The following is a 27,762-nucleotide window of genomic DNA, read 5'->3' on the forward strand; positions in this document are numbered from 1 at the left end:
ACATCGAGAGCATGAAAACCTACACAGACAACGAGCCCATCTAGGCACACCATTCGCTGCGCTACTTATAGTAAGGGAGTACAAGGCGCGACTCTACCACGCTAAATGAATTGCTTCACAAAGTATGAGCCGAAAAATTGGGCAACCTTTCAACTTCGCCTGTGAGAGTTGAACGGGATAGCAATATCCTGTCTCTAGGGCATGCTTCAACCGCTGAGTGCCTATTTTTTTGTTATCTTACTGGAGAAGTTTACATCGCGGATTACAACAATGTAATCGATAAGTTGAAATGGGCTGGTGTTAGTGAAGCTTTCGCATATGGTTGCACTCTTTGCAATGGCTGGCATGCTTTAAACAACGAGCAATCGTGCGCGTGGAATGCTTTCGAACATGTTACGCACCCACTACGTAGTCTTAAGGAAATACACGCAGTAGCAAGTGTTCTTTTTGTAACGAGTAATCGGGTATGAAACCCTAAGTCATCATAAGCACGTGTTCTGACGCCCGATGACAATGTCAAACCGCACAACAAAACACGATGCGGTTGTGAAAACATCGGCTTGACACAACCCCTGTAAACGGATTTTTCATCACCATACTTACGAAAATACGTATGTAAAAAAGTAATGTTGTTATAACTGTGTATCCACATCTATGAGAGTTTCCCATAGTTTCACAAGGAAGTGTGGCAGTTTGGGCTAGCTGGTATGACATGACGATAGTTATAGCGCCAGCACAGAACAGAAAGAATAGCAAGTCTCCTTCTTGTCTCTTCGTCTTTGTTCTGTTCTCGCGCTATAACTATCGTTATCTTCACAAGGAAATTTATTTATTTTTTGTTAGTGAAACTCGCTTGATAAAGATACTACTTCGCATTCCTTATATAAAATCACATGAGCGTTAGTGAAAAAGTTTAAATGCTTCCATTCGTGTACGCTGCACGAAGCATAGCACATGACATCTGGTGCAGTACCTATCGTGCGATATACGGGCAGCCGGTCTAGTCGACGAGCATGCACACACAAACGGGCGACGCGAAAGAAACGTTAAAACATCTGTGGCCATGTGCTCACTGTTCTGGGAACGACAGCCACAATTCCGGCACTCAACAGCCATAGGCGAGGAATACGCAACGCCTCACACCAAATCACACCGTTTACTCTGCCGCGGCACACACGACACGCATCGCAGGCGTCGGCGCCCAACCGCAATCCTCAAATGCAACAGATTTCGCAAAGCGCCCGCGATATATATAAAGACGACAACCGTAACAAAAGTTTTTGACGTTGAAAGACATCGTGAAGGCGAAGCGTGAAATGCGCGGGACTAGAGAAAACGTTTTCAACCGAGCTAGGCTTTTTCGGCTGTCTAAACTGCAGTTGGCCACGAGAGAGGTTGTGAAAGAAGAAGGCATTACGACCGAGATGAGGCGCTCTCCAAAGCGATCACATACATCTCGCTCTATGGGAAAGCTTTATGCAAATCTCGGGCCATGACGAAGGCGAAATAGTTTATGGTAATTGAAAGCGAGAAATGAAACGAGTTCACTAGATGAGAACGTCTGACGTAAAGTGCAACACGACGAGTAATAGTTGTTTCCGTTTCATCATTTTGAAAAACAAAAACAGAAAACGAGAAAAAAAATGCCGGCTGTTGCCTTTGATGTTGGTGTCCTTGCATGCGAGCTGGGCGTCAAGCACCGCTATGCACTTTTGTTCATTCTCCAGCTGTCAACAACTGACGCGGTTTGTCGATGACGCGCGCAGGATGTAGGGCCAGCGGCGGGCGATTTGTCATGCGGCCTTTATTGTCCCTCTGAGTCTGACGGGGAACTGGGACCCCGGGGTTCCCGCACTGCAGTTTATTTTCGTTCTCTTCTTGAGGGCATGCATAGATTAGGCGCAGGCGCTCGCGAATATGGAAAACCGCGTCGGCCGTGGGCGTGGCATGCCTAGCAATTAAAGAGCAGGAAGCGTTAATTAACGCGGGGTGATTCTGTGCATTGCTACGTCTCTAGCGGGGCGTCAGATCCCCGCGTTGCGATGAATTTGCATCTTTTATCGTTCCGATTAGCGAACCCAATCACAAATTACAAGAAAAAATTCCACAAATTTGCAAAGAAACATGCACGCTTTTACAACGAATACCTTCCAGCTTCTGTGAATGAATACATCATGTGATAATTGAGCATAGTAATTAATTGGCTAAGGCGCCTTGCAGTTGAAGTCCCCCAAGAAGTTCACAATAATTAGAAACAATACGCTAAATAATAGTCTCAGATCTACTATGCGCATTAATTTTACAGCGTGACTTCACGGTCATCATTCGATTATATCGTGGATACACATGCGGAAACACCCCAAAAATACAAATCACATATGACGACGTTGACATTTATTACGTCGGAAATTGTGGCCAGCAACACCCTCTGAAAACATTGATATTGAAAACATTGCCAGGCCATTGAAAACATTGCCAGGTCTACCAGACGAAAACAAAAGAATCGTGCTACTACCGGCTATTATTGGGCAATTGTTTCTTAAGATTGTAGTCTTTCTGTTCTCAATTGCCTGCTGTCTCTCTATTCTACCCCTATTTTCGCTGTCTAGGTATCATTCACTTGCATCAATTATGCTAAAATTTATATTGTGTTGTTTTTCTGGTTGTTCTATTAAAGGCATTTGCCAGTATGTGATAATTTATGGATTTACTCACTTTTGTGGACAATCTATAGGAGCTTTTTCATAAATTTTTTCATTACTCCGATGTTCACCAGTCTCTTCATCCATTTAAAATTGCTGCTGACACCGTATAAAAGTGATGAGATCTCCTAAATATAATATAATTTCAAGAATACAGTTTCTCTGCAAGGCAGAGGCGATGAATGTGATAGCAAAAACTTGAAATGTTACATGAGCTAAGACTACTGCATAACTTTTTATATCCAGCCTCGCCAACTTCTACAAAACGGTGGTGTAAGAGAATACGGCCGCTACATAGAGATATGCGGATTTGGCCCTGTATCTTTACGTTGAGATCATAGAATGCACGAGGGTGCTGTCTGCTGACGCCTCTCGAGCTGCACGCGGCCAGTGATCGCGACCATGGCCTTGGAATCAAATTGCTGCTCGAGCACCATCCCCCACCACGCCCCTTTAGCTTGGTTCAAGACGAGCCAGGGCATTTCCTCTCTGCTTGAGCAGCTCAGCTTGAGGTCTTATGCATGGTGTTATGGTACCGTTTGAACCGTTCGAGCGATAGAGATGAGCCAGATTTCTTGATCACTGCTTAGGCCGCATTTGCAATGGTATCGCATGCGCCCTTCGAGTATCGGAAATGAGCCGGATAGTTTGATCACTGCTTCTGCCCCGTTCCTTGCCTCGCGCTCACATGTCTTTACACGCGGGTGCAACAGAAGATGCGCAGGGTGATTTTATCAGTGTGGACTTTACAGGGAACATAACAACTACAGCAAAAACACCTCGACGGTTTTTACATAGTTGCCAAAAAGTATTAATAAAAAAGCAGCCAGCTGCTAAGTGTAAGAATTGTGTCCAAACCTTGCACAATGCCTAGCTTGGAACATCCATATCACTTCATCGATTGTTTTTGTTCTGATGACAATCTGGATACATTTTATTTCTACTATCGCTCTCAAGCTGGACAGAGACGCTTTGATGCCACACGTGTTCGGATAAGCTATACACTACACTCTAGACTCATTTATCTGGCGGCGACAGAACCCAATACTTTGTTCCTGCTTATGCGTTACATAATGGTTGGGAGAAGAAAAACACAGCTCCTGCCTCGTTGGACAAGGCGATGAGCATCCACGATTCCGCCCACACGAAAAAGAAACGCAAAACAACGTAGTGTGTTCGCACCATAGACGCGCAAGCAGCGGGGATCCAGAAGCGATGCCGCGGGCAATAATGTGTACAAGCAATGCGGAGATAGAAGGCAGCGCACGCAAGGCACCCCCCACTGTCCTGTGTTTCGGTGTCGTCGTTCAAGGGTTAATCGAACGCGGGCCGACGTACCAAAAAAAAAAAGAAAGCAGGAAAAAGAGAAAGAAAGAAACAAGGAAAGAAGGAAGGAAAGTATGCGCTACTCCTTTTAACGTAGTGCCAGCCGCGAATCAATCACCCGGCGGCATCGGGTCGTGATGATGCTGGCCAGCGTGGGGTCAATCAGCGATGGACGCCCTGGATTCAGTTTACCTCGTCCCTTATGCCGTACTGCTCTACTCATAACCTCCCACGTCGATGTGAGAAGGGCTATAACAGTGAACTGAAGAAGACATAAAAATTACAGCATATCCACGGGATGAATAATGATGAGTGCGCGAAGATCCAGAAGCACATTGGTAAACCACTAATCCTCCGTGAATTTTGCCGAGTAGATCATCGAAGACGTAAGAAACACTGTATAAAATTTCGCCATATCCATGAAGTCAATAGCAATGAAGCAGTTCACTCCGTTCGTCTGTCTGTCTGTCTGTCTGTCTGTCTGTCTGTCTGTCTGTCTGTCTGTCTGTCTGTCTGTCTGTCTGTCTGTCCATCTCCTATCACACTGAAGCGTGCGTCTCCATCGAATTGGAGTGGAGCGAGCGCCGCATCACCATCTAGTGAGCACTCCGACTACTAGTGTTGGCTACAATGAACGACGAGGGACTAGCTACACTATAAGGAGCATCGCCCCTTAAAAATGCAAGGGTATCCATCGCTCTGATGTGAACTTGTAGTAACATTGTGTTGACCGCTATTCTGTTCATAATTTTATTTCATGCCTGAAGCTTGAATTGCTGTTTGTTTTTACGTTATTGCGGTATATACTGTTGTTGCGCTTCATAACATGCATCACAATCATTACATCAAAGACTGTTATGAGATCACAAGAAGAGCGGATTCTGGCGCGGTAGTTATCGACCATCACCGGTGTCTGCAACCGGTATCACAAGAAAAAGTTGAAATAGAATAAGAAAAAAAGAGGGCACTTAAGGATCGGTTTTAAGAGTTGAAAGCGATATAGCGATGTTCTGTTTTTAGTGCGTGCTTCAAACACTTAGTGCATGAAATCGTTTTTAACTTGCTATGCACCCACTACGTGGCCTTGAGGGATTAGGCACCGTAGCGTGCGGGCCGTTTTTAGTGGGTGACTGTCTTTAAAAGATATTCACAGGTTTTGACGCTAGCTGGCAACGTCGCTTGTACCACGCATTATTACTGCAATATTTCATGTTGCATTGTGAAGTATGCATACAGGAAGCGCGTGTTTTTGAAACAAAATAAGCTACTGTCACTCCATTTCCAAGCAGAGGAAGTTCTTTTCACTTTAGGCACGTGGAGACACGTGGCCGTCTGGTAGAACATCCGCTTGCCGCACAAACAACCCGGGTTCAATCGCCACTCACAACCAAAAAACCCTGGGTCGGTCTCCACTTTGTCGACAGATTTTTCATCGTGCATTTAATTTTCATCGGTCTTCATTTTTCGGTCACGCTTAAGATGATTTTTCGCTAACAACCAACTACGCCGACACAGGGGCAAAGCTGGAAGTTCTGCGAAACGACCTCTTTAACGCTATCACGCTCTAATGTCTGCTTTCGAATTAGATCCAGACCCGGAAGCTTCATGTGACAGTCAAAAATTCTACAGCAGAGGCGCACCGGGGCTTTAAACTCGCAAGAAGACCACGTGTGTTAACCCATGCATTTTGAATCGTAAAACGACAACCAAACGCCTCACAATGCGAATTGTGCAGCAAGTTAGTCGTTCAGTGAGTCTTCCTACTCTACTTTTGAGGTTAATGGAGGGAGTGTCAGCAACGCTTTCATAAAACAGGCTGCCGAGGAGAGTAGTTGCCCCCCTCACGTGGATAAAACAAGCTCACTTGCCTAGACGTTTGCTTCAGCGTCATTCCCTGATCGATGATGTTAGACCAGTTGGACTGGTGGCAAAAGAAAATCGGTTTTAAGCAACACAACACAGATATTGATGATTGATATGTGGGGTTTGATGTCCCAAAAGCACCATATGAATATGAAAGACGCCGTAGCGGGGGGCTCCGGAAATTTCGACCAATTTGGGTTCTTTAACGTGCACTGAAATCTGAGCACACAGACCTAGTGAATTTCCGTCTCCATCGAAAATGCAGCCGCCACGGCCAGGATTCGATTCCGCGACCTGCGGGTCAGCAGCCGAGTACCTTAGCCACTTGACCACCACGGCAAGCGACAACACAGAGAGATCAGTCTGTCACGCCGTCCATCGCAAGCGTGGCGAACCAACAGTCTAGAATGTCATGCTATATCGATAATTTGTGTCATTTTCTTGCGAAAGGTCGAAAAAAAATATCCTTTCTTGTCCAGAGTGCCTAGAGCACGTGCATTGCAGACTGCAGAAGTACGTTCAGCAGATACATACTATCACGTTGGAAAGAAACGCGAACAGCGGAAAAGCGTGCCTTTCGACTCACTCGAACTGCGACCTGCCTTGACTGTCACTAGGCAAAACTTGTGCTTACAGCTAACGTCACCGTAGCGCTAGAGTCTTGCTCTGACTTGCACTGGTGTATTGAATGTGCTTTACGTGTCCCAGTTATGCCTGGTACTCGAAACACACACGCTGTACAGAAGTGCCAGCCAAGCAAGATTTTATAGTGCTACGGTGACGCCGGCTGAAGCACAAATTCACCTAGGAACAGCCAGGGCATGGCGCAGTCCAACTGAGTCTAAAGGCCAAACCCCACGTACGCTCACCGAACGCGACCAGGAGCGCGTCAGCGCGCGAACCCCGGACGCCACTAGCGAGGAATTGCCATTTCTACCCACACACTACGCGCGTAGGCGTGCGCCGGTGTGTGCCTAATTACCCCAAGCAGGCGAGAATAGGCGGGTGGCGCCACGTACTGAGCTGTTTGTGAATTTCGAAGCGATTTATATGAGCTTCACCCCTCTCCATAAGTCCAGGTGGCGCCGGACAAAGTCATATCGCACCCTTATAACGGCCAGGCAAACATGAGCGCGTACCGAGTGTACTGCACATTGCTGCTACGGGCACGACACGCAGTTCACCGCCGCAGGTACGCCAAATCCTCCACGACGTGATCGAGCCCAACGAGTGCTGCCGGTTCAAACTATTCAGCACGACATATCATGGCCAGACGATCACAAGAACACACTAGAGTGCATGGTGTGCATCGATATACGATGTGCACGACGCATCGTACGAAATATACAGCTAAGCGGTCTCATTTAGTCGTATATTGTGGCGGAACATGTATGAATAGAGCTCGTAAATTAATACATATGGCAGTAGTGTACTTGTCCTGTATGTAGGGATGTACAATGTTCATAAAAAGAAAAGGAAAGCTAATATAAATTGGTTCCTGAACACAGACTAGGTCGATGTTCCAGTACAGCCGCGGCGTTATTCGTATCTGCGGAGCTACAAGCGTGGCCAGCGCGGCTAGACGAGCACCGTCTCAAGGCCGAAATCCGATCGCCGCCGACACTCGCGTACGCAGAGAGTTTAGATGCGCTTACGACATATGCGCATGCGCGGCCGCCGGAGCGCCTACCGCGTGCGCTCGGGCAGCGTATGCAGAGCGGGCGTGTGGTTTGGGCCTAAAGCTACGCTACTTGCTGCTCCCGCTCCTTTGCATCTCAATAATACGCCGTTACATTTGTACGAGCTAATAGACGTGCGCGTGTTGGATATGAATTGCGTGGGTGCCGGCTGCAAAGTTGGGCGCTGGGCTTGAACGAACAGATCCACGCGACAAATTCCAGTTTTAGATGAAACAGCAAAAAAATGACAAGAATCTTCCCAAAGGGATTCTGATGGAATGAGAAGCAGCAGCGTTGGGCAAGGGTGACGTCACAGGTTCAACGGCGATAACGCTGGTGCTGCGGTGAGCGCTGGAGGATTCGTTTGAAGCGATGGCTGCGTAGGTCTTGTCCTTTCTTCAGAGTGGACGCGGGTGCTAGACCGGAGCCGGCACACGTTTCGCCTTGACTACAACGGCCTTGTGATCGGTGAAGTGCACGCTGAGAGCTTCCTGCAGACATTCGACGTCAAAGTAGGCAAGGGCCAGATTGATGCACGTTCCACTTATCCTGGTGGGCAGTTTCCGTTCCGTCAACACGCACTTCTGCGAGAGCACATCACGCATGTAATCGACGAGTTATTCTCCTCCTCCTCCACTGATGTCAACGTTGAAGTCTCTCACTACTATAAGAGGCGCGCGTCGACACGCCTCGCCGCAATCAGTCAACGTCTCCTTTAGACAGCGCTGACCCTTTTCCTTCAGCAGGTTGGGAGCGAGGTACACAGCCACCATGGCGACGTCAACGACGTGTACGGCGAAGCACTCGAAGCAGGACCGTGCGGATTGTTCTTCCAGTACCGATGAGTCAGCGGTGTAGCGAGCGGTGGTAGCGGCAGGTGTTACGGGTGAACGGATGAGGCGACAGCTGCAAAGGCTGTGGCAGGTGCGCGACAGGCGAGAGAGAGAGAGAGAGTGACGTCAGCGTGCACTGCGATGGGAGCGTGCAGCACTACCGTGAGCTACTTGGCACCGCTCCATTACTTGAGGCTAGGGGAGCGCGTAGCGGCCCGTTCATACGGACGCATGGAGGGACAGCATTACACAGGCTAGTCAAAGAGCTGCTTTGCATTAAAAAAAGCTTCATTTGAACATTTTATTGCGAGACCGGTAAGTCATTATACTTACGATGCCAGAGCGTCAAGTCATTGGCTGAGGTGCAAAGTTGATGCACTCGTTCTGATTTGGCAGTATAACTAAAGAGTTCACGTGTTTTATATTAGTAGTAATTGTGAAGTAGTCATTATTCTTCTTTTTATATGCCATGACTGAGACGCAGGCCTGTCACATCAACTTTAACTTTCATTGATCAGTGCCACGGACGACACCGTCAAGGAATTGCCGCGTATCCTTCGATCAACAACAATGACAAATTCTGATCGATCTGGGTGGGAAGATGCATCTTAAACTGTTCTAAGAGAAAGCTGTTCCATTTGTCATGAATAGAAATTGTTTACCAGAGAACGCCACTAAACAAGGACCGTCATCATTCCCCGATATCTCATAACTTCGAGACTTCGTGCTTTTCTGCCTTATGTCTGCAATAGAGCATTAGAATTGAGAGAATATAAAGTGATTGAACAGCTATACCGAAAAGAGAAAATCACAAGATCACTATGCATTCGCCTATGACATCCCCAAGTCAAAAGCATGTGTTTTCTTTTCTGTCCGTTGTGCTGATAGCACCCTCCTCTCCCGAAAGTTTTCTTCACACAGCACTACGCTGCACTGCTTCGTTGATCAGCCAACCTTACACGAAGGGACAAAGTCATGAGCATACATTTCATTCGAAATCAAGAAGGTGGAACGGACGGGCAGCGCGTGCAGCGAGGATGTCAACTAACAGCTGCTCATTACATAAAGTTTCCTATAAAATCACTAGAGGAAACTCTGGCGCTCCTGTCTATGGCAGTTGCTACGCACGGCGGTTAATTCAACCCGGAAGTGATGGGTAGCACACGGATTTGTACAAGCTCCGCTCTTTCGGTCTCGTTTGGCTTCGAGCGGCCTGAGTCCTCTTTGCCACAAGACAACGTTCAGCAAAGTTTAAAGTTACGCTTCGCCACGTTGGCATTTTAGGCTCACCAATTCAAATCGACCCACGAACTTCACATTGGTCCGTTCGTTCATCTGAAACAGAACCAAAACACAACAAGAAACAAAGCCAGAAGTGCGTTCGAAGACCGCAAGCACGAAGACTAGGCCACTTCATGTAGTATTCATCACTCTCACGGTGGCTGAACAATCCTAGTGTTGGAGTTCCCTCCTGTAAATATTGTAAGAAACTCTACGGCTCATTACGAGTAACGAATTGGAAAACTAGAGTTCGCAAACGTGCTGAGGGGAGACCGAAAACTAACAGGACAGATGAGATCAACTAGTGCGGGTGGCTTCAGCTAGCACAGGAAAGGGATCAAGGGCAAAACGCAGAAAAGGCCATTAGTCGGCAACAGACGCTATCAGGCTAATGACGATGACGATGCCATGCGATCACATCCTGAGACGTCCTTATGGCGACACTGTGACACGAGAAATCTTGGCGATCTATGACGCCATCAAGAAATGACACAGGGGCGTCATTGACGACATCAGAGTAAGCTGAGGTCTTATGACATTCTACACGCCATCGGCCCACATACACGTGCTTGTTATCGCGAGACTTTTCATTTGCTTTTATTACTTAGTTTCATTTTGTTTGACCCATTTCTGTAGATGTCTCACGAAAGCTCAAAATTCTTGAATGCAAAAACAAGACTTTGATGAAGACTAACAGACAAAGAAGCCAACTAAGGGTTAGGGGGCGTTTCTTGTGACTTTAACTGTATTGCCGTACTTATTTTGTAAATATCAAAAAATCATGTGCAGGAAGCGCTCCACACGTCAGTAGGCAGGGACTGAACGTGCTATCTTCAGAAACGCGTCTGCTGGTCTACCACATCAGCTATTGCAGCGGTCCCCTTACATTTCACTTTATCTGGTAATTTTGTGCGTGCTAACCTGGAAGCATTAGCTCCGCAAAGTTTTCTTTTTGACTGGATGAGACACATCGGCCGTTCGCGTTAAAAAAGAAAACATAACATAAAACTGCTCTAGAAAACTGACATAGCCTCTGCCTGCAGATTAGAAGAAGCTAAGTTTAAGAAAGAAACACAAAAAGAGAAAGGAAAGGGCGGTGAGGAAAAAATGAGTGGGTGCCATTTCTGGTTCGTTCGGGAGAGTCAACATTTAAATGAAAATTTTGCTGCAGGCTATGCACACGGTTCGTTGCTCTAATGGATATCGTGAATGGTACACGAAAAAAAAAAGAAGACAGAGGCGAAGACATGGCCTTCACAAAGCGTGCTATTTGGCCTGTTGGTTGGCCATTAGTGGGTATAACGTTGCGCATAATGGACTAAGTAGAAATGGCGTAACAAAATGGGCGTGAACTTTCAAGAATTTATTTTGGAGGAGAGTGACCTCTTGTTTTACATCTCGTGCATAATAGCGTATGTCCCTAGGGACACCATCAAAAATGTTGGACGCTTTTTTTTTTAAAGAGGCAAATGCAACTTATCTGAAACTGATGAAAACGCAGTTTGTTTATACTGACAAAATGGTTGGGCCTGCTCGAACAACTTTTTTGCCATTGTGTTTTATCTCCCCTACATACGACAATTCTACTTTAGAGCTCAGTATCATCATTATTGAGGAGTAAAGTTTCTATTCGGCTCATAAAGATTGCAACATTTAATTTGGCCATGAATGAGCCCGTAAAGTAAGTTGAGAACGATTCGAATATACTGTACAGAAATATATTGGGATAGATTTACCGTCATCATTAAGCTTTCGTCGGTGTCCCGCACCATCGTATGGCGACTACTAGACTTGAAGAGCGAGTGGGCCTTTCTGGCTAAAGGCACACTATTCAAGAAGGCTATCAGTGCTTTTTTTTTGTTCTTGGCATCCACTGAAGCCCTTGAAGAGTGTTCCAGCTCGTTTGATGCCATGCCGTTTCTCAACACTTATGCTTCTTCATAGGTGCCGTATAGGTGCCTTTATAGGTGCCTAAAATCTTCATTTTATGTACTACCTTTTTATTTCAAATATACTCTGTTAAAGCGAATAGAGTACACGATACTGTAGCTCTAAACTCGAAAATATCACTAAGAGGCGAAAACAACTAGGAAAGTCAGCCTCCTACTCTCATTTATCGAGTTTTGTCATTGAACATTATGAACTTCAGTTAGTGTCCCCTGTCACACATGTCCCGTTAAATAGGGAGGCGATCGCCGGGCTAATTCCAAGAGCCGAAGTATCGGCCCCCCGAACCGCACCACGAAAGCGTGGACAATTTAGAAGTGGTCCTTTTTGGCGCGCCAGCGGACGCCGGCTGTGGCCCAAAGAACAAGTCAGAGCCGAGAGTTGATAAACAAACAAATTATATTCTCAATAATGGCAGATCGAAAACAATACACAAAAATGCACACTCCACACTAGTTGCATACAATATGTCACCAATCAAACCAATCAATCAACGTACTACACAATACAATCAGCCACACTCAAAACAACGGACACAGACAACAATACGCACTACAATGCAGTCGCATGCATTGAACAACCAAGACACTTAAGGACTAAAGAGATAGAAAACCTATTCAGTCCAAAGTCCTTGGAACAAAAGTCTGAATGATACTCTTCCGAGAATCACTCACTCAAAGTCCAGCGTTGATGTCGTTCCGTAGCTCTCGAAGTTTCTCTTCCAGGAAACCTCGCGTCCTTAAATGGCCACTCTCCAAGCTTCAAACTTCTTCGCCGGAACACGTCGGCTTCACACACGCAGCTGTTGCCCGCGTCTTCGCTCGATAGCGGTAAACACACACTCTTGCCGGTAGCCCGAGTCGTCACCCCTGAGGTGTAAATCCTCTTCGTCTCCGGCCTCGTCCCTACGGACCAAAAACCTTCGCCGACTACACGGCGGAATCCCTACGCGCTCTGGCGTTAACTTCCGTCTCCTCCTGTTCTGTCACTACGGGCAGAACCTTCGCCGACTACACGGCGGAATTCCTACGCGCTCCGGCGCTAACTTTCCGTCTTCCCCTGATGTCTCGTCTCGGCCGCTCGATTAAATACCTTCCGCGCCACCTTCCAGAAATTTCTCGTCATTTCTTCGGCGCGATACGCGGCGAAAGCTGGGAAGAGGGCGAGACGGTTGGAATGCCCTCTCCGGCCGGTGAGTCAACTCGGTATGGCCCCGCCCCCTTCGTTCTAGAAAAATCGCGGGCTTGCTGGGCCGCCGATGCGGGGTGAGGAGGTTCGTCTGCGACGCCACGCTTCCGCGGGGAGAGCGCGCGCCCCGGGGAGCCTTTAGATGTTTGTTTTCTTTTTCTTTTGACCTCGCGGCGCCACTCCGGCATTTCGTCGCGACAATTTGGCGGCGCGCCCATTTTTAGCGCTCGTTCTGTGACACTGCCCCCCACTTTAAGAATATTATCTCATAATATTCAAAACCACACAAACGAGCGCGAAAAGTCACCACACACTCTTACAGACTGTAACACAATCCGTCGCTCATGACACTTCACCGTCACAATAGATCACTTAATACAATTGTACATTGTAATTCAATTACACAGCACATGAAATATAACCACAGGCACATGAGTACAACACTCCACCACAAATTCCCAATAATACAGATGTACAAAGTTCTCGCATTACAACAATGGTCCAATACTATACATCACATCACAGCACAACACTTCGACACTTGTGACACAGGACAACCAGAACATTAACACAACATATGTCACTCAGCACTGCCAAACCCATTCTGATTTGACTTCAGCACTTATCCTGAGTACTTCGAGCAGCGCTTGCGCCCCTTTTTGCGGTGCTCGCTCGATCTCCTCTTGTGTTTCCACATTCTTTTTCGGCGAGCCTTTTCCAACGACGATATCTGAGGCGTCGTCTCAGCCATCGCTGTCTCTTCCGACACCGTTAACGCGTCATTACATTCGACGGGTCCTGTCTGTTTATTTACCCGCTTGATCATACCTCTACATTTTTCCCGGCTGGCCAACTCCGTCTCCCTTACACTGTCGGTCGGTTGAGGTCGTGCCGACGTAAGTCCGGTTGCTCGGCCCGTGAACTGACTCGACACGATCGTCTTCTCCTTCGCTGTCTCTTGCGCCGCAGCTTCACCTTGGGCTCTAGTGAGATCCGTCACGGGATGTTCTTCCACTGTATCTCGCGGCCGCTGTGTTGGCGAGGGCTCTATCTTCGGGTCTTCTCCCAAACATTCTGGATCACTTGGCCCTCGCGCCCCGTCGATGTTTCCGATGACAAGGTCATACAGGGGGGTCGTCATGCATAAAGCAGTAACCTTCCCGCTGAAGTACGGGGTTTCAACCTCAATTTCTGCTTCGGGAAGCAGCCGAACTGTACGGTCAATTAGGCAAACCGGTTTCGTTCTGCCTGTCAACTCACTTTCCCGTACCAAATTTCTCCGCACGATAACAGTGGAACTGCCGGTATCTCTTAACACCGTAACTTTTTTGCCCGAAACTTTTCCAGGCCGCGCTGGCATTCCTTTCGTAACACCGGTTGGCTGTTTTGTCATTACAGCACCGACAATAGGAATTTTCTCCCCATTTTTCAATTCTACGAATCCGTCGGTGACGGCATTATTATCGGATTTCGGTGCCACTTGCACACAGGCTACCTGGTGAGTTTGACTCGCTCCGTTTCGACATGCATCTGCTTTGTGCCCAGTCTGACCACACTTAAAACATTTCACTACCGTAGGGCTCGTAAAGATCGTTCGACAGTTTTTCGCGCGATGACCCACTCGGTTGCACAGAAAACATCGCGGAATGCTCTCTGGTGCACGCTTCTTTTCTTCGGGAGCCAATTTCTTCGAATCATCGGGAAACTCCTTCTTGACCTTGGCCAAATTAGTTCCACCTTGCGCTTCCAAGAATTGATCAGCCAATTCAAGCATTCCTTCAAGTGACTCAGCCTTCCTCTCTTTCAAGTACAGCGACAGGCTTGGGTGGCAACTAGTAAGAAATTGTTCTCTAATTAGGAGCTCTCTAAGTTCATCGTACTCCTGCGCTGTCCCTGAAAGTTCAATCCATCTGTCGAAATAATGGCAAAGTCTGGCGGCATACTGCGTAGCTGTCTCACCGTCAGCTGGCTTTCCTGTCCGAAATCTGTCCCGGAATCCTTCCACGGTAAATCTAAATCGCTTCAGCAAAGCAGCTTTCACCTTTGTATAGTTGGCTGCATCGGTCGGCGTCAGCCTACCGTACACACTGAGCGCTTCACCACTCAAGCAAGTACTCAAAGCAGTTGCCCATTGCTGTTCTGGCATTTTCTGGCTCTTCGCAATCGTCTCAAATCTGTGGAGGTACGCGTCTAGGTCGTCCTTCCTTTCATCAAACGCTACGAGCAGCTTGCTTGGGTTCAAGCGGAAGCAGTGATCTTCCCGTTCGCTGCTCTCAACTCTAGCTTGGACGGGAGTTTCACTTCGCTGTTGCAAACGGAGCCGCTCGAGTTCCATCTCGTGCTGCCACTGCCGTTCCCTTTCCTCTCTTTCTTCTTTCGCCCTCTCAGCTGCCAGTCTTTCTTTCTCCAGCTCCAACTTCAATTGTTGCTCTCTTTCTTCCTTCGCTCTCTCAGCTGCCAACCTCTCTCGTTCCAACTCAGCTGCTTTTTCTTCCTTGGCCCTCTCAGCTGCCAACCTCTCTCGTTCTAACTCAGCGGCTTTTTCTTCCTTGGCTCTCTCCGCTGCCAACCTCTCTCTCTCCACCGCCTCTTTCTCCTTCTGGCTTACCCACTTCCGTAGTTCGGCGCCAGAAAGACCCATCTTCTCACCAAGAGCAACTAACTTTTCGAGATCCATTGTGTCTCGCAAATAAAACCTTGCCGCGTGCAAAAAGTATCTTCCTAGATCAGTCTATCGGAACACTCCCCTGCACTCGTTAACGAGAACACTGAACAACACACAAAATCCTTCCGATAGCACTATCAACAACTCGAGGCTCTTTCTCACCACTTTGGACACACTGTGCACCAAAAGGTCCTGTCGCGGACGCCAGATTAATTGTCACACATGTCCCGTTAAATAGGGAGGCGATCGCCGGGCTAATTCCAAGAGCCGAAGTATCGGCCCCCCGAACCGCACCACGAAAGCGTGGACAATTTAGAAGTGGTCCTTTTTGGCGCGCCAGCGGACGCCGGCTGTGGCCCAAAGAACAAGTCAGAGCCGAGAGTTGATAAACAAACAAATTATATTCTCAATAATGGCAGATCGAAAACAATACACAAAAATGCACACTCCACACTAGTTGCATACAATATGTCACCAATCAAACCAATCAATCAACGTACTACACAATACAATCAGCCACACTCAAAACAACGGACACAGACAACAATACGCACTACAATGCAGTCGCATGCATTGAACAACCAAGACACTTAAGGACTAAAGAGATAGAAAACCTATTCAGTCCAAAGTCCTTGGAACAAAAGTCTGAATGATACTCTTCCGAGAATCACTCACTCAAAGTCCAGCGTTGATGTCGTTCCGTAGCTCTCGAAGTTTCTCTTCCAGGAAACCTCGCGTCCTCAAATGGCCACTCTCCAAGCTTCAAACTTCTTCGCCGGAACACGTCGGCTTCACACACGCAGCTGTTGCCCGCGTCTTCGCTCGATAGCGGTAAACACACACTCTTGCCCGTAGCCCGAGTCGTCACCCCTCAGGTGTAAATCCTCTTCGTCTCCGGCCTCGTCCCTACGGACCAAAAACCTTCGCCGACTACACGGCGGAATCCCTACGCGCTCTGGCGTTAACTTCCGTCTCCTCCTGATTTCTCGTCTCGGCCGCTCGATTAAATACCTTCCGCGCCACCTTCCAGAAATTTCTCGTCATTTCTTCGGCGCGATACGCGGCGAAAGCTGGGAAGAGGGCGAGACGGTTGGAATGCCCTCTCCGGCCGGTGAGTCAACTCGGTATGGCCCCGCCCCCTTCGTTCTAGAAAAATCGCGGGCTTGCTGGGCCGCCGATGCGGGGTGAGGAGGTTCGTCTGCGACGCCACGCTTCCGCGGGGAGAGCGCGCGCCCCGGGGAGCCTTTAGATGTTTGTTTTCTTTTTCTTTTGACCTCGCGGCGCCACTCCGGCATTTCGTCGCGACAATTTGGCGGCGCGCCCATTTTTAGCGCTCGTTCTGTGACATCCCCTCGGCCTACAAAAGCCTGATTGTGGAACGTAAAGACCTTAACAAAGCAACTGGGACACAGATGAAAATTTTCTAGTGCGACAATGTTGGTTGTTTTCGTCATGATTGTCGGCGCAGTGCTTGTTTAATAAATGTGGCTCAGTGAGAATGAACCAGTTGGACACTCAATTGTTTCATTTTTCATAACAAACTACGTTATTGACTTCTACTTTTGTTAGAAAATCGCCCCATTTTAATTAAACTGTTCTATAGGTTGAAGATACTTAGGTGTGCTTCACGTTCCCGTGCAATCTACTCTAGCCTCGTGTTTTTTTTTTCCATTTCGTTCTTTTTGAAGCAGAAAAAAAAAACGCCTGAAGTGCGCCAGCCACTCAGAAGAGCGATTTCAGCAGCTGATAATTCTCTGGAAGCCTCACTGATGCACTTTTTGCGAGATATTGCGTTACTCTGTAATCAATCGTCCTGTTTTATTTCAACTTCTCACGATTGTGGTGCACTATTCAAACATGTGAACATAATACCTTCATTCCATTAAGCATAGTGGGCGTGATGTTTCTTGCTGCAACACTTCCTTTTTCTGCTTTTCTTATCGGACATTTGCCGTAGCCTAGGAAGTTCAGCTGGGCCGGAGAATAACAACAACATCGACACGTTCGGATACGTTCTTGAAGTTGTGCGAAATTTTCTCGATGTAAGGCGTTGTCGACGTTCTTCCTCTTTCATTTTAATTCTGCGCTTGTGCTGCATTAGTGCCGACCCTTATACTACTGTGGAGCTTCTCGGTAGCAGATATCAACTCTGTGTCAGATGACCTCACTTTGTTAGACATATGCTTTGCTGGCTGAAGCTGGTATCAATTCGGCGGGTTCATCAATTGTCTAAGGCGTTACTGAAGCAGATATTTGTAATAGCCCACTCAACTAATTTCAAATGCGCGAGTTATTGTCGTTATAAAAAAATTAGTAGTCTCCAAGATACTCATGGAACTTCGAATGGGAGTACGTGGGTATATTGTGAGAGATTTGTTAGCCACCAAGACGTAAGGCATCTAAAAAATAAATTACCGCCTAATCAGAACATCAACAAAAAAGATAAAAAGACCTGTTTTTCAATTTGTACTGTGACCAGTACACAACGCTAGAATGACCTCACCAAAAACTTCCCTCGCAGGCGTCGCTCAGAAATAAACCATGCTTTCTTCCCTTGCACGTTGCTAGTGAAAACTGTTATAGTAATTATTTTCAAGAAAACGCAATAACTCTGCTCTTCTCAAAAAAAAAAGAAAAAAAGAAAGCTAGCTGAAAGTGCCTATTGAGGCAGCAATGTCGTCTCAACCTTGGCGCATGCTAAAACCAAATTTTGAGATGCAGAACAATAAAAGCCGAGGTTGTAAATATGAAGGTGCTGCATACTTTTCTCTTTGTATGTTTTTTCTTACACGGAGACCACTTAAAATGACTAAAACGACTGTTTATCCGGACAGAGCAAAAGTTTACAAATGAAAAGGTAACAAATGAATATGGAGCACCTAACGCTCTACGGGATTTTGTATATACATACATATATATATATATATATAAGTATATATATATATATATATATATATATATATATATATATATATATATATATATATATATATATATATATATATATATATATATATATATATATATATATATATATATACAGAATAATAACTTCGGTTGCCGCAAGGTTATAAATATGAAAGTAGATGCGCTTTCGCATAACAACTGTTTATTGTGCCGACGTTTCGACAGGAACCCTGTCTTTTTCAAGGCATAATGCCTTGAATTATGCCTATTATGCTTTGAAAAAGACAGGGTTCCTGTCGAAACGTCGGCACAATAAACAGTTGTTATGTGAAAGCGCATCTACTTTCATATTTATATATATATATATACATATATATATAGACCATGCTAATCAGTCGTAAATTAGTTGCAACAGCAACTACGCCCCATCAGTCACCATTACTAATTCTTTAACACTTTCTTTATTTACCATTAGTGAATATTCGCAATAATATGTCAAATTAGGTGAACGTTAAGCAGCATTAACAATCTTTAATAAAAATAAGTTACGATGATAAGTAACCAAGAAAAGAAACTCCTCATTCATCACCTATCGAAATCAACACGCTAAATATTCATGAATTAAAAAACAATCTAAAAGTTACATTCTGACAATCTCTAGTTCATAAGTACCTTCATAATCTTCTTAATGGTAGAATTTCGTTGATGTTCTCGTTTGTTCCATTTTGTGTTCTCTAACTTTTTCTAGTTCATTTTATTTCTGCTGAGTTTCAATAATTTCGACTTACACATTTTAGAAAGTGTATGTTTTTTCTGCCTCAACCAATATTTTTTATATGAAAAAGAGGTCTCATTGCAGCTTTGGCTTCAGGATTTCTCCCTTCTCTATATTGACGCAAGGCAGAGGCAGTATTCAAACTACGCGCGCTAGTTGGTGCGTCCCCTCAAGAGAGCAGCAGCCCGATGATGAGACAAGAAAAGGCCGTGACGGCGCGCGCCTCTTCAGCACGGGATTTTGATGAAAAAGGAGTGGCGCACCGCTCGAGGGCTTCTCGCAGATTGATTCCTTTTGCTGATCGCCTGTTAGAAACGCCGCTACAATTTCCTTTACTTTTCGGGCACAAGTTAGCCCCAATAAAGAGTTATTGTTACACCATTTGTATTATGCATAAGAATATTGTCACGTTTAGTAATGTATTTATTACGCTGTGGCGTACTGTTACACTTTAACGGGTCGTGCACCGGAGGCCTGTCTCGCTAACCGAACGTCCTCTTCTCTAATCTGCCTGATCCCCGCTACCCGCCGGCTCATACCCAAATCACATATGCAGTAACAATATTATCATCACTATGTAACACTTGCATTAGGTAAAATAAATTGATTTTAATTCTGATGGCAACTGAAGTCTCAAGAACTAGTGAGAACCTCGCACTTGTTTCAAGATCGGTCGGTGCATCACAGCTTCGCTTTCCTACCGCGACAAAACGCGTATCTTGCGCTGGGTGAGCGCGAAAACACCTAGCCGGCCTGGCATACACGCGTTCTCTCTCTTCTACAATGGTGCAGTTCGACAACTAAACCTTGCGGCTGAAGCCACGTGCACTTCGAGGGTCGTCGGCAGCGCGGGTCCCTCTAACCAGGAACGCCGTTCACGCTTCTCGAGTTATGGGTTCCACGACCCAACCACTGCATCACCCACTCATTGAGCCATCCGCCGACAGCGTCAATGACTCTTCGGTGATTCCAGGACCCAAACTGACAGGAACCTCGCTACCACCTTCGTCTGAGAAGGCGTGCGGGCTCCAAGTGTACGGGCTCCATTCATTAGGGAACGTCACGTATGCTCCCTGTGACGTAGAACTCGGCCGCAAGACTCTTCCGAAGGGTCTTACGAATGCCGTTCAGGCTTTCTTGACGTGTGTCGCCACCGCAAAAGTTAACATGAGGCATCTTGTTGCCCGGCCCCAGTGCCCGCCCTTGCCCAGCTGACAACCTCTCACTCCGGACCCCATGAGCACCTGAGCTGCTGAGGGGGCTGTTCAATTTTCTTCCGACAACGATCCCACCACAGTCAGCCCGATTCAAACCCCTGACTTAGACTTAGCCAACATTGATACTGGCTCCTCTTGCGGGTCATGGGATAGTATGGCGGAGCTATGGCACAGCATTATGCGACTACATCACACGGGCAACACCTTGCCAGCGTTCACCTCTGCGCTGTTTCCTGCGGCCTTGCCAGGTCTGCACGTGATCGATGCCACGTTATCCACAGCCGCCTCTAAAGCCCATGAAAAGACCTCCCCAGAGAGCCGCCGAAAGTTCTAGTGTACCCTTACAGAGCTTTCACATCTACTCGGCTTCCCCGCGTCGACGTGCTTCGGAGTTTCGTCAGCCGTGCCATCATCGCTGGCTGCCTTCGAAGTCCAAGATTTTCGCAATTTCAAGGACGACGCCAACAAGTGGGTGATTACCGTCAACGCTCTCGGAGCTCGCATGCATGGAATAAAGAGCAAAAGTGTGCCATGGCCACAGACCAGCTCGGAAATGCTACTGTAGCTTGAAACAGGTATGAAGACGTGAGGAAACAGTCATGGGCAGACTGGAGCACCAAGCCCATCGTTACCTTTGGACGAATTGACTCGGCCTTTACTGCGACCACTCATTAAAACCTCACCTCTACTGAGGACGGGGCTCTAGAGAATCGCCACCACGAGGCTGTTACTGCACAGTGCAGCTGATTGACGAAAGCCTTTTCACCATGCAATCCTCCAAAACTGGACTCAAGAAGTGCTCTGACACTGCGCTGGTGTCTGAAACAGGACCAAGAAGACAAGCTTCCGAAGCTTCATTGCCTTCACAGGAGTTGCTACCACGTGCCCCAAGCTTATCTTTCTTTGAAGACTGGACGCACCTGCTTCCTTTGTACTCGGCACGCTGTCCCTCAAGACCCCAGACGAAGTAAAATCGACCACTTCTGTTTCGGCCCACTGTCACGAGCCACATTTACACCAGCCACCAGCGCAGTCTTTAGCCAAGTGTGCGGGCACTCGCCTTTTGCCGAATGTACTCTCTGCAAAAGAATCGCAAGTGCCCATCCTGCTCGAGGATGATGTCATCAAAGAACTGCTGCTGCAGGTCACGGTTGCAGATGACAAAACATCAGACCTGGTCAGCTTGATGGCAAGTGACACAGGGGAAACAACAGAAGACCTTGATTTGCCTGACAAGTCAGCGCGCGAGCTCTACTCAGACATGTCGCAGATGTCCAGTTTGACGCTGTGGCACTTTGACGCCCTATTCCGCATTCAATAATTGCAGACTACTCACCCGTGCAGCTGCTTGTCTATGTGCGTCGATTAATGTGGCGTAGACTTCTGGACCATGCACCTGCATAGAAGAGCAAGAATCACTGTGAAGGTCATTTAAAAACACAAATTTCTTACGTGGATACACATGAAAAGTAAACGATTGCTTATATTAGAACTGCGATACTGTAAACTCGGCAAAAAGCACTGCTCATTGCAAAACCGGCACCCTTGACACGTCACAGAAAGCTACCAACGTAAGTACTGAATAAGAACCTGCAGGTCGTTGTAGAATTCGCTGCTTGACTGGGTAGATATCTGAATAGCGCAGGGCAAGCACTCAGATTGTGGCACTATCGCGAGCAATAAGCGCATGTAACTAGTAAACTAGTAAGCGTTGGGCAGATACACCGAAGCCTCTCGTTTGTAGGTGATTCGCGTCAGGAAGAAATGGTTAATTACGAGGTACTTCCTGCTCATCATCGTTATCAACAGCAGCCGCACCATAACTGCAAGCACTGCAGGACAAATTCTCTCCCCCGTTTCGCCAGTCTACTCGGTCTAGTATTTGCAGCAGTTATATTATACCCGGACGCTAAGTGTCTTGCTTGCTTGATTTCTGCCTCCACGCTCGCTTTCTTTCGCTTGGAATCTAGTGTGTTGCTTTCAGTGATTAGTACTAATTAGTAATAAGGGGCAATGACGCCAACGTAAGTATAGGGCATGTTAGTAATAACAATTGCAATGTAAATGTCCAGAAACAAAAGTAGAAGAAAAGATAAGTTGCTGCCTGCCTGCAGGGATCCCACCTGCGGCATTCTAATAACGCATTCTATGCTCTTCCACGTGGGCTGCGGCGGTGGTCATTCCTCCATCAAAGGTATGTATGTGCATTTAATAGTGAGCGTCGGTCGACGCCGCCAGTAGCTATGACGGCGAGTGGGGAACACTATTTTTTTTTGCCTGTTCTACTCACGCAGCATGTGACGTTGCTAAGCGTTAGACCAGAGCAAGCGTTTTCGAGTGTTAAAAGTGATCTCTTTCGTATATTACAGTTTTAATTTACTCATACACGATAAACTGTTTTAGTGTCCCTTAAATAATTACGACATCAACGCACTCATAATATTTAGAATTTTAATGCCTAAAATCAAGACATGATAATGACACGCGCTGTAGTGGAGGACCTCGACGATATGTGGTTCTCGCAATGGCCTTTAAGCCATCTCTCACAGCTGTTTAACGTTTCAAGTATACGCGCTCATCGAGTTCAGGGTTATGCTGGCGTTGCCCATTGCCGCATGATCAATAGATGTTCATCGATATCCGATACGTACTATAGGCGATGCAATCAGGTAACGAACCGGAACCCTATCCTTTCCTGTTTTTCTCACTATAGCGTAGCGGGCAGTCTATTTGTCGTCTGTCGATGAAGGCTCGTGTTCCCAACAAAAGTGAGTCCGGTGACCATTGTCCAAGAGGCCGCTCATCACGACCCCCGTGTGGCCCCGATCATTGTTCCCCTTCGGCTTCAGTGCTCTGCTTTTGTTTACCTCCGGCGAATTCTGTTCGCTTCCCCAAAGCAACTACATGTACACTGCCTCTAAGTGTTTCTTACAATTCTTCGTTCCACAACATTATTTTTTTCGCTACATTGGTAATTTGAGAAGGATGCTGCGTTTGTCACCATGTCATATACAAGGCAAACAGGCCCCCAGCACTTGATTGCTACTACCAAAAAAGGATGAGGCGGGCTAAATGAACTCCAAAAGGAAATATGTATTCGCAACAAACAAGAGCATTGTTTTGTGTCAGCAGGTAAACACATTTTCAATTTATTCTTCACCAATGCCGCACGGGCATTGATCCCTTGACATACCAACCACTTGATACACTTTAAATCCGGGCAAAAAAAATGTGAATATAAGAACTACCAACCGTACCACAAGTGTTGCCAGCCTCAACGAATAAAAAATAAGCAAATATCTAGAGATTATGGCACTCGGCTGTCGATGCACCGGTCGCGGGACCGAATCCCAGCCGGGGAGGCCACATTTTAATGGCGGCGAAGTGCTATAGGCTCGTCTGCTTAGGTTTAGGCGCCAGTTTAAGAACGCCAGTAGGGGGTCATATTTGAAAGCCTATATACGGCGTCGCTTCATAATTGTATTGTGGTTTTGCACACAAGACGCCAACAGTTATTAGTACCCCCTGACATAGCGCCTAATGTATGCGAGAAGTAAGATGGTTTTCTACACGAAGTGCAAGTGCAGAACACACACTCGTGTGCGAGTGCCGTCCGGTACACTGTTTGCGCAGGGATGAAAAAAAATGTCAGTGCTACATATTCGATCTTATATTGAAAAAACCGGCGTAACGCTAACACTAGTACCACAAGTGTTGACGATTCGGCGAGTTGGTTCGTCGTACTTGAACGTGTTCAGCATGTAACGGAAAAGAAAAAAAAAACAGTCGAGCCGGCGAACGCGACCGTGATTGCAGAGCAAGAAAAGATGCGGGACAAAGTGACCAAGGAAGACGATCACCAACTTCCAGCTAAATCTTTATTGTGAGAACAAGAACTTTACGAAAAACTACAACGCACGATAATCAACGACAGCATGCGATAAGAGCACTCTCCTTCAAAACACGAAGCGAACATGCGCAAGAACTTTGAAACAACAAAGCAGCAGCTGCCCGGTCAAAAAAAGCAAGATCCCACGTGTGGGCGCAAAGAAAAAAAGTTCTTTATTAGTTTGAATGATTACTATTAGTGCCACCTTCGAGGATTGCTGGAGCTTCTAAGATGAGTATTGTGTTCTCGTTAGGAGCTTGGCTAATATTTTCGTCTATTCAGCTAATGAAATACGGCCACGTTGTACTCAATAAACACCAAGGAAATTCTCTGGTCATTCCGCATAATGACATGCTTTGACCGCAAACACCAAGTACAAACTAGGCCAAAAAGCAAGTACCAACTAGGCCAACAATAAGTATTGTTTTATTCCGCACTCTGTTGCTGTGCTCCTACAGTCGAATGTTGAGACATCTACGTGTCTGCCTTATACAAAGGACAGACCACAGGACAGGGTTACCTTGTACACCACTCTCTTTTGAACAAACAACATTCTTCTCGCTCTTGTTAATAGTGCGATTTGGGTGCACGTTAAAGAACCCCAGGTGGTCAAAATTTCCGGAGCCCTCCACTACGGCGTCTCTCATAATCATATGGTGGTTTTGGGACGTTAAACCCCACAAATCAATCATTGTTAATAGTGCAGTTATTATGAGCCTTGGCGACAAGATTGGTCCTAACTCTAAGCTGTGAAAGTTTTTGAAAAAGCTACGTCGACACCAAATCATTTTCCTATTTTCTTCAATTTGTGAAATACGCCATGAATATACGAGAGAACAATCATTTTTTGGCGATCATGAGCAGCAGGCTAGACAGTCTGATGAGGTCTATCCCCTGACCTACTGAACCGCTACTCGGAGGCGAGTCATCAGGATAACCAGCCGCCTTAACCGAGAGAATTCGCGAACAGAAACTCAAGTCAATAGACTGGTGAGGGGATGCGAGAGACAAGCAGGCATGCACTATTGATCTTTGATCTGCTTGGAGTGGGCCGACGCATACGATAACAAAAGCTTGTGTACAAAGGGCTCATAAATGCGACATGCACGATGCTGGAAAAAGCGCAGCTTCAAGTCTGAGAGCCTCAGCTGATTGTTCACCGATAGTTCATGCGTGATTAAAAAGGGGCTGAGGCATTCCTCAAATAGACACAGCGTTAGACATACGGAGGCTTAGAAGAACTGTCATCATAGCCAAACAAAAGGAGTCAGCAGAATCAAGCAGTGACATAAAGCGTTTCAAAAGCTTGAGTCATCAACAGAAAGAGGCAGCGCTGCGCCAAAGGCTGAACATGTTTATTGATGCAAGAAGATGATAGCTCGGTCTGAAAAAACGGGTTTCCAGCCGGCTAATCCTCCTCGCGGAGGTACAAGGAAACAGAAAAGGAAGTAAAAGAAAGAATTGTGATGAAAAGCCGTAGAGTTGCCGCAAAGCGAAGCAATCAACGCGATAGCAACAAATTTGAAGGTCACGCGCAGAATGGCAAGAAAATCGAAACGTGTCCCGCGTTTCTCACGCACAAAAGACGCACGAAATGTTCACACTGGTACAGATGAACGTGAATAAGCATCTCAGTTGTTATTTTGCTGTTGCTAAAAAGGGCGCTCTTTTCGCAATCGCAAACTGTGCAACGATTGCAGTGACCTTTGCGCGCCCGGTAACTACAAGACAATTGTTCGGTAAAAGTGCAAGGCCAACCAAAACGTACAATCCTCCCCACGACAAGATAAGGGCGTGAGAGTGAGCACCCATCACCCTCGTTTCCGTGGGGCAACGTACGCGTGCGAGATGAGAGCGTGCGCCGCCGCGTCGGGATGGTGTGGCGACGCACGCTCAGTGCGCCGTCTTGCTGGTAATGCTGGAAACACGATAGTTCCTCCCAAGAAGGCCGCACGAGCGCTAAGCTCTTGATATGAATAGCTTGCCGTTATACGTTGAAGGAGGTACTCCTGTCTGGCTCAGTGGTTAACGTCGTCTCGCGCTCACAATTCAAAGGCACCAAGCTTGATTCCACGCGCCGGATTCTTTCCTAGGCTATCTTTATTTCTTTCGTATATATATATATATATATATATATATATATATAAATATATATATATATATATATATATATATATATATATATATATATATATATATATATATATATATATATATATATATACGGTGAGTGACGGCGACACCGACACGGGTGGCGAATCAAGCCGAGAGTGTCCATATAATTGCTATCACAATATTATAAGTGACTGTCGAATATATTACAATTGCTTGCGCACACACGCCGTCCTGCATAGACATGTGTATTACGCGCGAATGTTTTGATACCGGTACATATGATCTAAGACGAGCAGCGCTAGCTGTATCGCTTAGCGGTGAGAGGTATAGGGCGCATCTAAGGAGCCTCTTGCATGAGCATCGGTTTTCCGGTTGGTAGAGCAATTGGCTTCTGGAGTGACGCGGTCACGGGTTTGACAACGAGGACATGCAAGTCAAATTACCTTTTTTTCTCGTGGTTTTTGTTTGACGCCTGCTCCTGTGCATTTTACCAACACCGCATCTATGAGAAATTATGTTGTGTAGTCTGGTGGACCCAAATGTAGAATACTTTCGTGGTGAAACAAGTTGCGTCCACACGCCTTATTTTGTTATTTATTTCGTTTGAGTACATAGAGAACACGAAGGCAGAGGAAATAGGGAGAGAAAAAGGCTGACAACTGCCACCTATAGGGGCACAAAGCCTAACATCAAGCGTGTAATGCACATGTTCGAGCTACGAATTTGCAGTGCATCTTGCAGCTATGACGCATTGAGTGTTTTAACATAATGGTAATGATGATTAAAACTTTGTTTTGGTTGAGAGAAGACGCAGGGTAGCCCCCGCGCCACACGGGTGATTTCTGGTAGGGGCCGCCCAGCTGAGCTTGGCGGCCTGGTCCGTTCACGGACACTCTGAACAGCCAGGATTTGACTGTTGAGCCCTGAAAATGAACGTGCTTAAAAGGTAGTAATTTGTTTTTCTAACTGTCATAGTTCTACGAAGACATCCTTCAAAACACGCCTAACGACAATTTTTTAAATTTAAAGACAAAACATTTGTTTTACAAAATAAAAACAATATGTAATAACTAAATTGAAGCGTTTTCTGCATTGTTTCTCAGTGCAACAAAACGCAGAACAAAAAAAAAAGAAATAAAGAACCGCCCTGCCATATATCGCTCGAAAGAAACTGCCAGCCGGAACTAAGTGGGGCAAAAGAGCGGAGAAGGCCATTGCATTCTGTCAAGCGCAGCAATCTTCAGGTTGCACGCACAGTGACTAAACCGCTTTTAAAGTAAGATGAAAAACCGTGACAGCTAAATTCCCCGTGGTGGCGACAAGAACAGGGCCGTGGCCCGCAACTGATCGTGACAAACGCAATTTACAACTGCAC

General features: G+C 46.4%; 1 protein-coding gene across 1 annotated transcript in view; it reads right to left on the reverse strand.

Annotated features, from left to right (window-relative positions):
* The window catches only part of LOC119164577 (putative diacylglycerol O-acyltransferase Mb3761c), a 593,703-nt gene that overhangs the window by 280,619 nt on the left and 285,322 nt on the right, over positions 1-27,762 (reverse strand). Inside the window, exon 3 of the mRNA XM_075872525.1 lies at positions 21,720-21,779. The gene's annotated coding sequence lies outside the window, so the exon portion shown is untranslated. The remainder of the gene's footprint in view (positions 1-21,719; positions 21,780-27,762) is intronic.

The sequence above is a fragment of the Rhipicephalus microplus genome, chromosome 8 (genome assembly GCF_043290135.1).
Source record: "Rhipicephalus microplus isolate Deutch F79 chromosome 8, USDA_Rmic, whole genome shotgun sequence".
Lineage (NCBI taxonomy): Eukaryota > Metazoa > Arthropoda > Arachnida > Ixodida > Ixodidae > Rhipicephalus > Rhipicephalus microplus.